The following is a 16,151-nucleotide window of genomic DNA, read 5'->3' as shown; positions in this document are numbered from 1 at the left end:
CCTTTTAAAGCCTGTGGAATTTCCATAGCCCCGTAACGGCTCTGAAAACGTAGCTGTCCTTTTCTTCCCAAACAACAGCCATAATTCAGTTTTATGATGGGTGTTAACAATGTACTGTCTGTCTTCTGTGTTCTTGCAGCCAGGTCAATATGTAAAAGCGTCCACATGCAACGCGGCAGCAATGAAACGAAATGTTTGCACTGTGGAGACCGGCCCAGGAGTGCAAATGAGGCATTGCCTCACCAACCTCAGTCTCAGCCCACACCTGCCTGCCTGCTCACAACCGGTCCAGCTTCCTCCTTCGTGTCAGCATTGCCCTTGCTGGGAGGAGGATGGGAGTCATGCTAGAATCAGGCTGTGAACACACATTTGAAACACATTTTCCTCTCAAAAAAAATCTGGGTAGTGTAGTTTCTTCAGGGTTGCTGGGAATTGTAACTCTGTGAGGGGCAAGCTACAGTGCCTGGAATTCTTTGAGAATTCATGTGCTTCGAATATGCTTTAAAGGTATAGCATGAATGCAGCCTAAGTTGACTCAGCCTAGCATTGGTTCTGGCTGCATTTCAAATAAATAAATAAATACCTAAATAAATAAAGTTTTATTAACACTTTTCACAATACAATAAAAGAGAATAACGAAGAGAAAAGAAAGCTCAACAACTTTGGTGTCTGGATTTTCACTTTTTTGAAACATGGCAACCCTAACCTAGATAGAAGAGATAGAAGAATACAAGATCCTCTTTCACAAATATATGTGAACTGAAATATATTTTGCACTCTCTGTTGGTCTCCTAGTCCTGCAAGTTTCATTGGGCACTGGCCACTACTGCAGGGCCATCTTTACCCGGGAGGGGGGTGCAAGGGGCGCTGGCCACCCGGGCGCCAAATTCTGGGGGGCGCCAGGCACCCCCCGCCGAAGCCGCCTAAGCTCCCTGGGGCGGTTGGCTCATGGCGACGACATTCACCTGACCTCCCCTTCCCCAGCCGCTGTCGAAGTTGACCTCCGGGCACTGCGTTGCAACTGATAGATGGGAAGAGGAGCAACAGCACCTGCTGCAGGGGAAGAAGGAAGAGGAGGTGAAAGAGGAGGAGGAAGAGGAAGAGGAAGGAAAATGGGGGGGGGATTGAGATCACACCTGTCCCAGCTGCTGGAAACAAGCGCTGCTGAGCCGCGCTTAGCCCTGCTCACCTGGTGGCTGCGCACCCATGAGAGAAGCCGATCGCCCCCAGAAATGCTGCACTGCTGCTGCTGAGAGGGAGAACCCGGCCACCCCCAGTGGCTCCTGGACGGTTCTGGGAACGGTGGAAGCAGCCAGCTGAGCAGGGAAGGGGGTTGGGTGGGTGCCCTCTGCCACAGATCCTGCAGAGCCCTGAGGCGGAGCAGCTGATCTCTCTCTTTCGCTCTCCCTTCCACTTCCCCCCACCTCGGCAGAGCTTCCATTTCTCTCCACTCCCCACCCACTTTGCTGCCTCTCCCTGCTCCTCCCGGCCTCTTCCCGATCCTCCCCAGCCATGACCATTCCAGTTTTCACCTCATAAAGATGCTGTGGGATCACTGCAACCTTTGGTCTCATGACTGTCAGAAACATCGCCTCCATTTGTAATATGGTATTATTTGCTTGGCCTGGCTGGGCGTGGGCAGGACACACAAACGCATTCTCAATGGTGCCGGGATGGGGCTAAACTAAATTTGGGGGCTCTGGGCTTTGCACCCGGCACTGCTAAAGACGGCCCTGCACTACTGTGTACAGATAAAACTTGAAAATGTCTCCAATCCAGTTCTATGAGGTAGAAGCACAGAAAGCCAGCCATAAGACGGGTCTTGGCACTATGACAAAGGGATAGTTGGCATCTTTCTTAAGGACATAAGAAGAGCCTTTCTGGATCAGACCAGAGACCCATCTAGCACAGCATCCTCTTCTCACAGTGGCCAACCAGATGCCAAGGGGAATAATAATAATAATAATAATAATAATAATAATAATAATAATAATAATAATATTTATACCCTGCCCATCTGGCTGGGTTTCCCCAGCCACTCTGGGTGGCTCCCAACAGAATATTAAAAACATGATAAAACATCAAACATTAAAAACTTCCTAATACAGGGCTGCCTTCAGATGTCTTCTAAAAGTCAGATAGTTGTTTATTTCCTTGATATCTGATGGGAGGGCGTTCCACAGGGAGGGCGCCACTACCGAGAAGGCCCTCTGCCTGGTTCCCTGTATTATTATTATTATAACCTGCACAAGGGGCTTAGGTGGCAGGTACAAGAAGGCAGGAGCTGGAGAGTAAGGGAGCTGCTGCCTCCTGCATAGGATTGGAAAAAAGGTGATTTAAGCTGTTGGTTGCAATGCTGCTAAGTGTTGTTTTCTATGATAAGGAGCCACACAGTGCTCTGCTTTCCTGATATGTTTAGTCTGCCGCTTTGACTGTAGTGATAAATCTCTTGTTTATGCTTCAGCTGATGAAAGTAGCCCTACTTGATCACGTCAAGTTCAAACCTTACCCCAGACAGTATGCATCCCTTCTGGTGGTCTAAAATTATTTTAATTCCTGTTCTTCACTGCCCCCCATGCAACCCCACTTCTCTCAAGAAACTTAAAACATAATAAAGAGTTATTACAGCTGTGAGTGATTAATGAGAGAGTTGATATTTTGAGTGATTCACGAGCAATAATTATATTTCATTGGAATGATTCATGGCGAACATCAGTGAAGTCCTCACAGCTGCTTCGCTGTGAAGGGGGCACAAAGGATATCAGGGAGGGAAACACTTAATCGCAAGACTCATGTTCTGTCAAATTCCAAACCATAGGAATGTTTAATCTTGATGGGTGTTGTGTTAATAATTTATGCAAATGCCATTCAAAAAGGTGCTTCGTGATTATGCTAATTCCTTTCTGGCAGTAATAGCTAGCAAGGGTCCTCCACCCCACCCTCCATTTAGGAAATTCATTGTTTATATGCAGTTTGTAGCTTAAGTGATCCTGCAAGCTGGGCTTGGAAGGAAGGTGGGAGTGGAGGATGCACGTTAAAGTACATGGAAGAGAAATGTGTAGGATTTGGTGAAATAAAATTCCAAATCACACCCATTATATCCTATCCATTAAATGTCAGCTTTGCAAAGATGCTCAGGCTTTCCCTTTAGTGAACCTTTAGAAGAAAGCAGTTCCATGCATAATATGTCCTCTTCCTTCAAGGTCTAAACAGATTATTTCCCTGGTGCAAGAGGACTTACTTTGGCCTTGATATTCCCAGATCGATGGATATTGGCAACAATTCTCCAATACCTCAAGACTGCCTTATTGCAATGTGCTCTATGTGAGGCTGCCCATGGGCTGAGTCCAGAAGCACTAGCTCAGGGGTCAGCAATTTTTTTCAGCAGGGGGCCGGTCCACTGTCCTTCAGACCTTGGGGGTGGGCGGTGGACTATATTTTGGAAAAAAAAAATATGAATGAATTCCTATGCCCCACAAATAACCCAGAGATGCATTTTAAATAAAACCACACATTCTACTCATGTAAAAACACGCTGATTCCTGGACCGTCCGTGGGCCGGATTGAGAAGGCGATTGGGCCGCATCCAGCCCCCGGGCCTTAGGTTGACTACCCCTGGTCTTAAACATACTGATGAGGGGGGAAATCTTACTGAATTCAGTGGGATTTATTTCTGAGTAAATATGCTTCAGATTCAACTGTGTGTGCCCGCAAAACTATTGTTTGTTCACAGCCTCCAGTTCTGATGCATGTGAAATATCACTGTTTTAATAATATGAAGATCTTGGAGGCCTACAGACAGAATTCATTGTGAAGAGAGATTAGAACTGGGTATTCCTCAGCTTGTAGGATATTCCCACACAATTATGTCACGTTCCCTGGAACTTACAATATCTCATAATGCATGAAGTTTTGGGACATTTAGGGTTTTCCAACAAATTATTCACAGTGAGGTAGTTAATGGTGCTGACATCCAAATTGCCATCTCAGTGATTTGGATTTAACAGCCCATTGAAATGAATGGACCAGATTGATATTCTCTTTCTTCTGGGCTGCTTGCATACTCTGTAAGACAATGTTGCAGTTGCTTTGAAATGTTTGCTTTTTCAAGGTTATCTTTGTGAAGACAGGCTCAGATTTCTGCAACCACAAGTTCACTGGACTGGTCATAATTAGAGATGGAAGAGAAATTTGATTCAGTTTGCATTTAAAGGTGAAAATTCACCTTGTGTGCAAGAATACACATACAAATATACAACTCCTTCAGAATTCTCTCATTTCTGAATTTTGCAATGCAGTTTTCTAGCTAAGTAATGTGTTAAAAATGCATATGCAGTACTGGTAAAGTGTGCATAAAATGCATATATTCATGAATATAACATTCAGAATACATTATATTAAGGGAAATTGCTTTGCAAAAATATGTCTATTAGGCTAAGTTGCAAACAAAATGTGTTCTACTAGCTAGCAGAAATTCTCACTAAAATGCTGATGATTCACCCGTCTTTCATTGAAATAGCTTCATACCCAGTGGTGCAAATTGGACTTGCTAGTCGTACAGTGGTTCCCCTCCTTGGATGGCAATGTTCACTTGCTTCAGAATGTAATAAGCCAGCCCTGCTGAGGTTTCCTGCTCATTCTGCAGAATGGCCTTCTGCCTCAAGTCCTGCTGTGATGGCACCACTGTGCATAGCAGAAAAATCCCACCCAGATGTGTTCCCCAACACTGCAAGTGTGATGGGTGCAGAAGCTGATTTTTGTGTCATTGTACTGTGCAGGGAAATTTTGGACTTCTCCAACTATAGCGCTGAAGTTCTTGGCTTTAAAACAACGATAACTCAAGATGCATAGTATCAAGTGTCAATTGTAATAAAATGTTTTAATGGCCCGTTTACTGCTAATATTGAAAGCAAGTATTCTGAGATAAAAATAAGTTTTGAAAGGAACATATCATAAGAAAAATGTTTTTTAAAACACACATTTAACTGTGTTAACTGCTGATTAACACAGAAACAGAATGAAACAGACTTATGAATGATGCAGGTGTGAAAGTGCCGCAGGCCCCAAATAGATTGATCTGTCCCTAGAGACCATGTCTTGGCATTCCAAGGCATGTCCTCCACACAGCCCTTCACACGACCTCCTCATTGGACATATAGTCTTGATGTGAACAGGTTACAAAGTACCTGGGTTTCGTTTTTTGGTTGTGTTATGTATTTAGTGTTTTTATACTGAAAACTGCACTGTGATCTTGGGATGAAGGGTGGTAAATAAATTCAAACAAACACACAAAGAAAGTACATGGTTGCAGGCCACACACCTTGTGGTGTGGCACACATGGTCCCCCTGTGTAGATGGACTTTGAAGCATGAGAAAATGAAGCTCAGTGAGATGGCAGGGTATGATCCTGTTCTCTAATGCATTCCACAATAAAACATCTGAATAGTCTCTCTCTCTCTCTCTCTCTCTCTCTCTCTCTCTCTCTCTCTCTCCCCCCTCTTTTTCAACATGCTAAAACTCATGGCTTCTAATTTTTGTTTCCTTGTGTTATGCCTAGCCTATACTGGATTGTTATATATCAGTACAAACAAATTAAGAAAGGAGAGCACCAGTCGTAAGTTTTGCTGGGGCGGCGGAAGAAACTTGTTACGCCAAACAAGGTGAATGCTTCATTTTTGGCTTTATTTCAGAGAACAGATGGAACTCCATCATAGCCACCATTCCTCCCTTTACTATTTACCATGATTTAATGTATTAATTTGGTCTAAGCACACATGGTTGCTTTAGCTCTCAGTGGCGGGAACTTTGTATGTTTTCCTGCAAGGGGCAAGGGGAACCTGCACATTGCTGGCATGGCACAGACAATAAATAACCACAGCAATTCTAATCTTTAACCCATAGTGTCCTTCAAGGCAATAATCTAGTTTTGACTTGGTAAGTGCTTGAAAGGGAGTCACCTGCATCCACCTCCAGAGGACAGTAACAGAATTGATATAGCTATTCCCACTGATTTCAATTGGCTGTGTTTATTTGCCTACTTAATTATACAATTATACAATTTTTTTCTTTTGTAATGGCTCTATCCCCGCCCTTTCTGCAGTCTAGCTTTAAGGCAAGGGTAGGTAAACCTTTTCATCCCAAGGCCACATTACAGTCAGGAAAATTTTGGGGGGCCACATGCTGCTGGTGGGTGGGACCAGAATATAAAACTTACCTGTGTACCTGGCTAACTTCCACACTCTCCACTTTGTTGTTGTTGTTTAGTCGTTCCGTCGTGTCTGACTCTTTGTGACCCCATGGACCAGAGCACGCCAGGCACTTCTGTCTTCCACTGCCTCCCGCAGTTTGGTCAAACTCATGCTGGTAGCTTCGAGAATGCTGTCCTATCATCTTGTCCTCTGCCGTCCCCTTCTCCTTGTGCCCTCCATCTTTCCCAGCATCAGGGTCTTTTCCAGGGAGTCTTCTGTTCTCATGAGGTGGCGAAAGTATTGGAGCCTCAGCTTCAGGATCTGTCCTTCCAGTGAGCACCCAGGGCTGATTTCCTTAAGAATGGAGAGGTTTGATCTTCTTGCAGTCCATGGGACTCTCAAGAGTCTCCTCCAGCACCATAATTCAAAAGCATCAATTCTTCGGCCATCAGCCTTCTTTATGGTCCAGCTCTCACTTCCATACATCACTACTGGGAAAACCATAGCTGCGAAAACTCTCCACTTTACCTCCATCTAGGTAGGCAAGAAGTATTGCCAGAGTTGAAGGACATGTTCTGGCCAGGCAAAGACACTCAAGGAGGGTGAGTAGCAGAGCCAGTGAGATGTTTAGCCCATGGCTGCACATCTGCATTTCACCTACCCCAACTATGTGTTGGGCTCCAAATCCAGCAAGGGATGCCATGAGGATCTGTGCAAACTCCAGTCCAGCAATGATGGTATCCTACTCATGGATCACTGCTTCTTTGAGCGCTGGACCTGGTCACAGGAGTCACATTTGAAAATGCAATAAAGATCATCAATTGCCTTAAAAAAAAAAAAAAGAGCATGTCTCCAGCATGCAGCCGGGCTTTGCATGGATTCAGCATAAAAGGAAGTGTGATCGCTATTCTAACAAAACTTTGGTGTGTGTGACTTGTGGAATTTCCAAGGTCACAGGCAGCTGGGAAGAAATTGATTTCTCTAGCTGGTCTCACCTCCCTTCTCCTGTTCCCTAAATTGCTCATTAACTTCTACATCCTCGTTCAAAATCGGAATCCTTTACTGATTATTTGACTTCATAGTGAAGAATAAAGAGGAGCACTGAAGAAGAAGAAGAAAAAAGTCCTAAGGACAAATAGAAATAATAAATGATAGCACTGCCAAGAAAAAATGGTGAGAACAACTGCACCTTGAAATAGTAGTTTCAGAACTGTGAAGATGATAAATATGATCTGGCTGATGTAACTGATGAGCATCTTGGAACAGAGGAGAGCATCCTGATCTTACACGCTTTGCATTTTCTCTTGCACAGAAGGTAACTTAACAGGAAATCATGTTCTAAAAGGGTTCACTTCAATGGGGTGACTAAAAGCAGGGGGCGGGAGGTCTCTTTAGTGAATGCTAGATGTTGTCTCCATTCATCCAGATTGCCACTGGGATATTTTTGGGACAGTATTTTTTTATACCCACGCAGCTTAGCACCCCATGCAGTTTCGTGTGCTTTGCCAAGATGAACGGAGTCTGAATTATGCATGGGATGGGGAAAGGGGATAGGGAAAAGTTTTTCTCCCTCTTTCATAGCACTGGAACTCATGGGCATCCAATGGCACTGAATGTTGGAGAATTCAGGACAAATACAAGATAGCAATGGAGCACATAGTTAAACTGTGGAACTCGCTCCCACAAGAGGCAGTGACGGCAACCAACATGGATGGCTTTAAAAGAGGATTGGACAAATTCATGGAGGATAATGACTGTTCTCCCATGGAGGCAGTAATTGCTTCTGGAAACCAGTTGCTGGAAACCACAGGAAGGGGAAATGCTTGGGCCCTGCTTATAGGTTTCCCACAGGCATTGGGTTGGCCACTGTGAGAACAGGATGCTGAACTAGATGGCCTGATTCAGCAGGTTCTTCTTCTGACAGTCATAGGAAGATGTGGAAATTGGAAGTTGAAGACCAAAGTTAAAGGAACTGCAACTTGGACGCTGCAGAGAACAACACAGTCATACCTTGGAAGTTGAACGGAATCCATTATGAAAGTCCGTTCAACTTCCAAAATGTTTGAAAACCAAATTGTGGCTTCTGATTGGCTGCAGGAAGCCAATCAGAAACCATGAAAGCCGCTTTGGACATTCGGGTTCCAAAAGAACATTTGCAAACCGGAACAATTACTTCTGGGTTTGCGGCATTCGGGAGCCAAAATGTCCGAGTTCCAGGGCGTTCAGGATCCAAGGTATGACTGTACAGCTTTCATCTTTGGGAGGCTTTAAAGCAGGAATGGAGGCTCTCAGGCCTGGGGAAGTGAATGTGGGCTTCTAAGTCTCTCTATTTGGCCCTCAAGCTCTCTCTAGGCTAGAGCTGTCCAAAGTTTCCATGTTGGTGCCCCATTTTTTAGATATGCATCATTTCGTGACACAGTAATTCAGTTTTGCTAGCAAACCGGAGGTTAAACTAACCCCTTTCCAGCCCCTGGAAAAGCATGGGGAGCGTTTGCATGACACACTTACACACTGCAGCTGGCACATTAATGTGTAGTGACACACAGTTTGGAAAGCTCTGCTCTGGCCCATGCCTTCTCCTCTGACCACATCTCACACTGGCCTGCATCTTTGAACTGAGACAATGCCTTGCATTTGCCTGGAAGAAGGATGCAGAGATTTGTGTATGTGTTCATATGTGAGGGTAAAAACGCCTGACTTTTGCAAGGCTGGGATTCAGCTTATTGTATAGAGATAAGAGTCACATCTGAAGCTCCACCCTGTCTCTGGCCTCATTCACCTCTGGCATGTGTTCCATGGAAAGGTGCAGTGGGATTAAATCTGCATGAGCAGAGCCAACCCATGAAGTTCACAGCTCCATTTTCTTGCTTCTGAACTCTCTGTGGCTGAAATCATGGGCCACTGCAAATATCTCAGTGTATGTTTGTTGTACTCCCATGCAATAAATATAGTCATTGGTTTATTTTCTGCAAATAACAATTCCCAACCCCATGCCCCAGTTATCCTCATGTGGAGGGCTGATTTGAATCTAGGTTTATCATAATGAAGAAGACTGGTCTTGATGAGAATGCCAGTGTAGACTGGCATTTACTTGGGGTAAATTAATCTGGGATTAAACATGCAAACAGACAAGATTTAACACAGGATTTTGAAGCTTTGCTCCCTGTTCAAGCCTCACTCTGCATATTCACATCTATCCACAACTGCCTGGCATGGGTCACTGTCAGAAGTGTGCTGCGAGGTATCAGTGCAAATTCTACCAACATGGATTGCCAGTTTAAGGCAAGTTCAATACATGTTTGTTGCATGAATGGTGATGTGCACTGTTGTGTGGTTTTCCATAGCAGATCACCTAAACCTAGGAAACCTGGCTATTTTTATAGCCAGCTATTGTGCCAAGTGCCAGCTTTGGTGCTCGGTGTGATCAGGGAATCATCACAGTGAGTTCACTGATTTAAATGTTACAAGCACATCGCCTGTTTTCCTTATAACGTATGGCCAATGACTCGCCTCAGAACAACCCCTTTAACGGGGAACTCTGGGATCACTGCTGCAGGTGGGGCATGGGTCACTGCTTCACGCTCCCCTCCCCCATTTTAGGGAAGAAAGACTAAAGGATTCCACCCAAGGCCTGAAACCACTGACGTTGTGACATATTGCTACGGGGAAGGCAAAACCTGCCAATGCAGGAAAATTCCTTTCCGGCCCTTTAACAGCGACCTATTCGTAGCAGTGCCAGCATACCTGTGAAGAAGTTAACCTGCAAAAGAAAGCTGAACTGAGGGAGGGCGGGGTGGGAGAAGCCCTGGAGCCGACTGTGATCCCCCAGGTAAGTTCCACCCTCTATTGTGTGGGTAGGGAAGTCTCACCCCCTACCTGGCCAACTCCCCTGGCAACGCCTCCCCCACCAGGATTGGTTGACTGTCTGAGGTTGGGCAGGAACCTCCAGGTATCTAGCCTGGGGGGGGGAACGATGCTAGGCAATACTGCTAGGATCAGGGGTGCTGCGTGCATCCATGCAAAGTACGCCCCCCCCATTTGATGTGGGGAGCAGTCATTGTTGAGAGAACTGGTAGGTGAGCAGTCACTTTTCATCCGTACCACTGTTGCTGTGGTCCAGTTGCTTATTCCTCTGGGCAAGGCGGAGGGGTAAGCAAAGCAGCAGCAAGGGGAAGCAGTGGAGTCAGGGAACTCTCAGCCTTGGTTCCTCCACCTGGGAATGAGCCTTAGCAGGCGCCTGACCACAACGGCCTCAGGCACTGACCCTCAGCACAGTGGTGAGCTATAAAAACAGTGAAGCTTGCCTTGTTTTAGATGACTTGAAGTTGACAACTATACAGGGGACCAAGTTCTTGTCTTTCCACCATTCTGCAGCTGCAGAACCACCACTGAGATCATGTGTTTGGCAGCCACTGATCTAACCTCTTTAACAGATGGCACTTGAAGCAGATGTTCCCCAGCTGATCCCAGGGATCTGGAATTTAATCATATGAAGGGAAATCGGTGGCCCTCCTCATGCTGCTGGAGTACAACCCCCATCATCCCTGACAACTTGACTGATGGGAGTTGGAATCTTACAACATCAGGAGGGCCACAAGGCAGGTGAGGAAGAAGCAGCCTTAAAGCTTACAGGATCTATTGTTTTTTCTTAAAAACTCAATGTCCACCAGTCAGGTGCCAATATTGGAATAGAAAGGGGTGGTGGTGGGCATGCACTTAGAATTAAAGGACAGGACATCCCTGAGTGTACCTCAATCCAGGGACTTGTTTTTAGGACCAGAAAGGAACTCACAGTTTGTTCATACAAAATTCCATTCCTGGTTTTCCACCAAGCTTTTCTTGGCTAAATTGAGTGGGAAAAGTTATTCTGATTAAAAAACTGAGAATGAGAAATCCTGGGTGATTTAGTAAGTCCCAGTACAAGAGAAAGATTGGGTATAACTATACTATACTACACTATACTATAAAAAAGGGTAAAGGACCCCTGACAATTAAGTCCAACCACGGACGACTCTGGGGTTGTGGCACTCATCTCGCTTTACAGGCCAAGGGAGCCGGCATTTGTCCGTAGAAAGTTTTTCCGGGTCATGTGGCCAGCATGACTGAGCCACTTCTGGCACAACAGAACACCGAAACCAGAGCAGCGCTCAGAAATGCCGTTTACCTTCCCGCTGGAGCGGTACCTATTTATCTACTTGCATTTTTTGATGTGCCTTCGAACTGCCAGATTGGCAAGAGCTGGGACTGAGCAACAGGAGCTCACCCCGTTGCGGGGATTTGAACTGCGACTTTCTGATCGGCAAGCGCAAGAGGCTCAGTGGTTTAGACGACAACGCCACCCGTGTCACTTCTATACTATACTATAAATCACCCAAGGTAAAAAGGTAAAGGACCCCTGGATGGTTAAGTTCAGGTGAAATTGACTAAGGGGTGCGATGCTCATCTCCACTTTCAGGCTGAGGGAGCTGGTGGTTGTCCATAGACAGTGTTCCGGGTCATGTTGCCAGCATGTGGCTAAACCACTTCTGGCGCAATGGGACACCTTGATAGAAGCCAGAGCGCATGAAAACACCATTTACCTTCCCGCCACAGCAATACCTATTTATCTACTTGCACTGGTGTGCTTTCGAACTGCTAGGAGCAGGAGCTGGGACAAAGCAACGGGAGCTCACCCCATTGTGTGGATTCAAACTGCCAACCTTATGATTGGCAAGCCCAAGAGGCTCAGTGCTTTAGACCACAGTGCCACCTGCGTCCCTAATCTACCAGTACCTTCTGCCCACTGCTGCTCTATGGTATGGCATGCTCCAGCTTTTTAGTGCTAGAGAGGTAATATTCAGCATTTATTATTTTATTATTGATCTATTTCACAACACTGATATGCCATTTGAGTGCAATAAAACCTCAAAGAGGGTTACTGAATGGGAAAAAGAAACCCCAATAAAATTATCAGTCTTGGAATTGATTGTTCCATAATCTGATTGGTAGCCTGTATAGATGTGTGCCATGCATTCTCTGTTGCCTGCATTAGACAAGAGATGGGTAGAGCAATAGCAGATCCTTTCCCATTACATTCAGTACCAGTATATTACATGAATTATAGAAACATCCATTTGTGACCTTTTCCTTTGTGATTTCTCCCCCTTATCATGCAAGTGCCTCATTTCCCCTCAGGGCCAAAGGGAGGTTAATAAGGGTTTAAGTCAGAAGTGTGATGATTGGCTGGAAAGGGCTTCTGGTGATGAAAGGCTACCTCTGAATAATTTTGAATACTTACAGTAAAGATGTGATTGCTTTGGCTTCTTCCAGAATGTTGAGTGTGCAGCTGGAGACAGATTGTATATGACAGGAAGCATAAATAGGCCTGGGAACCAGATCTAATTCTGTTGCAGGCTGTCATTTGGACGTTTTATTATATGATGACGCTTTCATTTCTCCCACATCTAATACAAGATTACATTTGTATATATGTGCGTGTCTGTGTTTGGACATGGCTATTGCTGACACCAGACTGATTGGATGACAGTCTTGCCATCAATTTATTGAAATACTGCAGTTTTCCCCAACCTGGTGCCCTCCAGACTGCACCTTCCATCATCCCAGCCAAAACATCTGTCCCAGACACCTGGAGGGTGCCAGGTTGGCAAAGATTGAGACCCAGAGTCCTGCTGAAGAACAGCAGGAATCATTCAGGGATAATGGCTGAACTATCTCTGGTGAATTGTAAATCATACGCAAATAGCTCTGGGCCACAGGAAAAATAATTACCAGTGAATGTAAGTATTTGGGAAACTCCATTTCATTTATTATTAATTGTAGCTTTGTTTAGCAAGTGTACTCTGCAGTAATTGGATGTTTATCTTGTTTGTCTTGTCTGTGTACATTGTTAGCAGATAGGCTGGTTAGGCAGACTGATTAGCAGAGAATTAATTGCATTTCAACCCTTGATGGAATCGCAGCAGGTAAGAAGGAGGGAAGCCACCAAGCAGAGAAGCCATCTACTCCAAATGATGGCAGTACTGGACTGAAGACTTCCCACACCAAAAGTTGGTGGTTCTGACACATGTTGCCATCTCCACGTCGCCAGGTGCTCTTCGGAAGACAAGAGAACCCTGGGTGCACTACAGACCTTTGGGGTGCAACATGGGAGGAAGGGAACTCTCGCAGGATTACTAAAGTAGTACTTATCAATAAGTAGAATGTCATGGCACTCAGGTGATGTTCAGGTAGTGTTAGGTGGCAGAGAAACCAATCGTATGGCAGGTTGCCAGGAATGGACTAGACAAGGAAAAGTCCTTACCATCTACATTTATTCAATATCCACAGAGAGGTTTGAGAATGTGGCCTCTCGGAATAACGGTGTTGCTCCAAGTGAAACCCCACCCCCTCTGTCTCTCCCACTTCCTCATGAGTCATCGCTATGGGTGCTGGATAGTGCCCTCTGCCTTTGAGCTCTTTGCTCTCCTATTTTCAAGGCCTGCCATGTTCTGGGGAGAGAGGTCTGGAATGCTTTCTAAAGACAATGACTCTGTCAGCTGTCTTTCCCCTGGTGCTTCTTCTTCTTCCTCCTCCTCCTCTCCCATTATTTCCCAGGTTTCCCCCTCATCTGCCTCTGAACTGTGACCTCCCTCAAACCCCTGTGTAATTCTGAACTGTCTCGTCCTCCTCTGCCCTGTCCCTGACAGGTAGATGCCAGCAGTGCAGTCCATATCTTTTCCTGAAGGAAGTAGCTTAGTGTGTGCAAATTTTCACTTCTTCTAGATTCTGCTTCCTCAGCCCATTAGCTGTTGCCTCTTCAGCGTTGTGCACTCTGCTGATCTGGCACTTTGGATTGGGCCTGGCCTAGCCTGAGCCAACCTGAAGCTGATCTGACCTGGATTTGGGCCCAAATAGATTCAGGGACTTGATTTGGGTTTTAAGCCCTAATTAAATTCATTCTACTCATGTAAAAACACGCTGATTCCCGAACCGTCCGCTGGCCGGATTTAGAAGGCAATTGGGCCGGGGTCAGCCCCCGGGCCTTAGTTTGCGTACCCATGGACTAGATTGTGATGTAGCTGAGGGCGAGTCAGTACAGTAGAAGTCAATAGGTGAACATTTTCACAAAAAGTGCTGAATGCCAGCCAAGGAGGAGAAACATTTCCCCGCACTGCTGAAAAGAAGTTTCAGCTCAGATCTAGGGACCACTTAGACTGTGGTTTTAAGTGGTATATAAATTGTTGAAGGGAACAAATGCTTACATACTTAATAGTCAGATTTGTCATACAACCTCAGTATCTCACGAGTATTGTAGCTATCACATAAACGGGAAAATTATCTTGTACAAGAAGTGAAGGGCTAAAGAGCTATTAAATAAACCAGTATGTAGAACTTGAAATTTAGTAATTTTTTATTTATTTAGAGGCTCCTCATAAACTGAGACCCTAAACTGCAATTTACTTAGTTTACGTGTAAATCCGGCACTGCTCATAGCTCTTCAGATATTTCAAGTCAGGGATGCAGCTCCTGTGTGCCAGACTGATGTCTGGCTTTAAAACATCTGTTGGGTCTGGCGCTCCTCCCTGCCTCCTTGCATCTTTAAGATACGAGGTGGGGAAAGTACCTTTCAAGCATGTCTCAGCCCTAAACCTTGATCCCGCCAAGTGCTACGCAGGACTCAAGACTTGCTCGATTATGTTTGAGTTTCTTATTAGTGATGTGAGAATGAAAAGCAGATGTGTGTGAGGAGACACAGAATGAATTAAAACGGGGAGGGGAGGTGCCGGGGACCAAAGTGCAGCAGCTGACATTTCTCTTGCTGCAAAAATAAAAGGGCTTCCTTCGGAGAGAACTGTCAAGGATCATTGATGAGGCAGTGGCGGAACTAAAACAATGGCAACTCAGTGTGGAAGTTCCACTCAAAACCAATTATGGCCACTTGCAGATTAATGAATGCTGAGTTGATTAATTATTCACCCATTAATTAATTAAATTCAAGGATAGCTGTATACCATCACAACACTGGTACTCTTCTACGACATTGTAGGAAATGTCAGACAGCTTTTCTTTCTTAAGTTTAAAGTTCCTGTTCGTTGTTAGACGGTAGCTGGTTCCTCATTACAGGAACAAAAGGAGTGTCCAAAAACAAATAGTTTGAATTCACAGCAGCCCCATGAAGATCTGTTTCTTTTTCCTTGCTTAGCTGTAGAAGTGGTTGTACGTCACATTAAAAAAACAAACCTGGAATCCTTAACTTTCTTTACATCGTGTCTCAGAAAGAGATGTGCTAGCTAATGTTAGTTATAGGGAATTGGTTACGGCTGGGAATGTATCTCAGTCTTCTACCTTTTAGGCCACTTTGATGTGTGGATTCCTGAAAAACCCGTGACTGGATGTTGTGCTATTAATATTCATATTGTAAAATGTGGCTAGTATTATTTATGCTGTATGTCAGGTGCTTTGTTATGATATGTCTATGCATTGTCTGTGAAGCTGGCAGACCAAAGATGTCTCTCACAGCTGTTAATGTGTCTCTACATCCAAACTTGGATGAGGAGAGAATTTCAAAGGGTTGAGGGGTCAAAAGCTGTCACTGAAATTCTAGGAGAATAAGCAGATAAAGTCTGTTTTGCTTCTTTCTGTCTTTTTCTTTTCTCTCTTTTTTTTTACACAAGTGAAGAGTTTTCATTCCAGGTTGAGGTTTGAAAAGAAGGAACCACCCCACGCATATAGGATTAAAGATCTGAAATTAATAATAGATTTGGTTGTATATGCTCGCAGGAAAACTGACCCAAAATGTAAAGAAATGTATTTTCTGAGAAAATGCATGAGGGTTTTTTTCTTCACACACCCCTAGAAAAAGGTCAATTTGCAGTGTGTGTCTGGGCAGCCACAATTTCATCCTCATGATGGCTTGGAGTGATGGTAGATCTGGACTACTGTGGAAGATACAAAATGGCAGCCACTCTGCCCACACAGTTGCTG

This window comes from Podarcis bocagei (genome assembly GCF_964188305.1).
Source record: "Podarcis bocagei genome assembly, chromosome: 3".
Classification (NCBI taxonomy): Eukaryota; Metazoa; Chordata; class Lepidosauria; order Squamata; family Lacertidae; genus Podarcis; species Podarcis bocagei.
The sequence above is the reverse complement of the archived record's forward strand: the minus strand, read 5'-3'. Positions refer to the sequence as shown.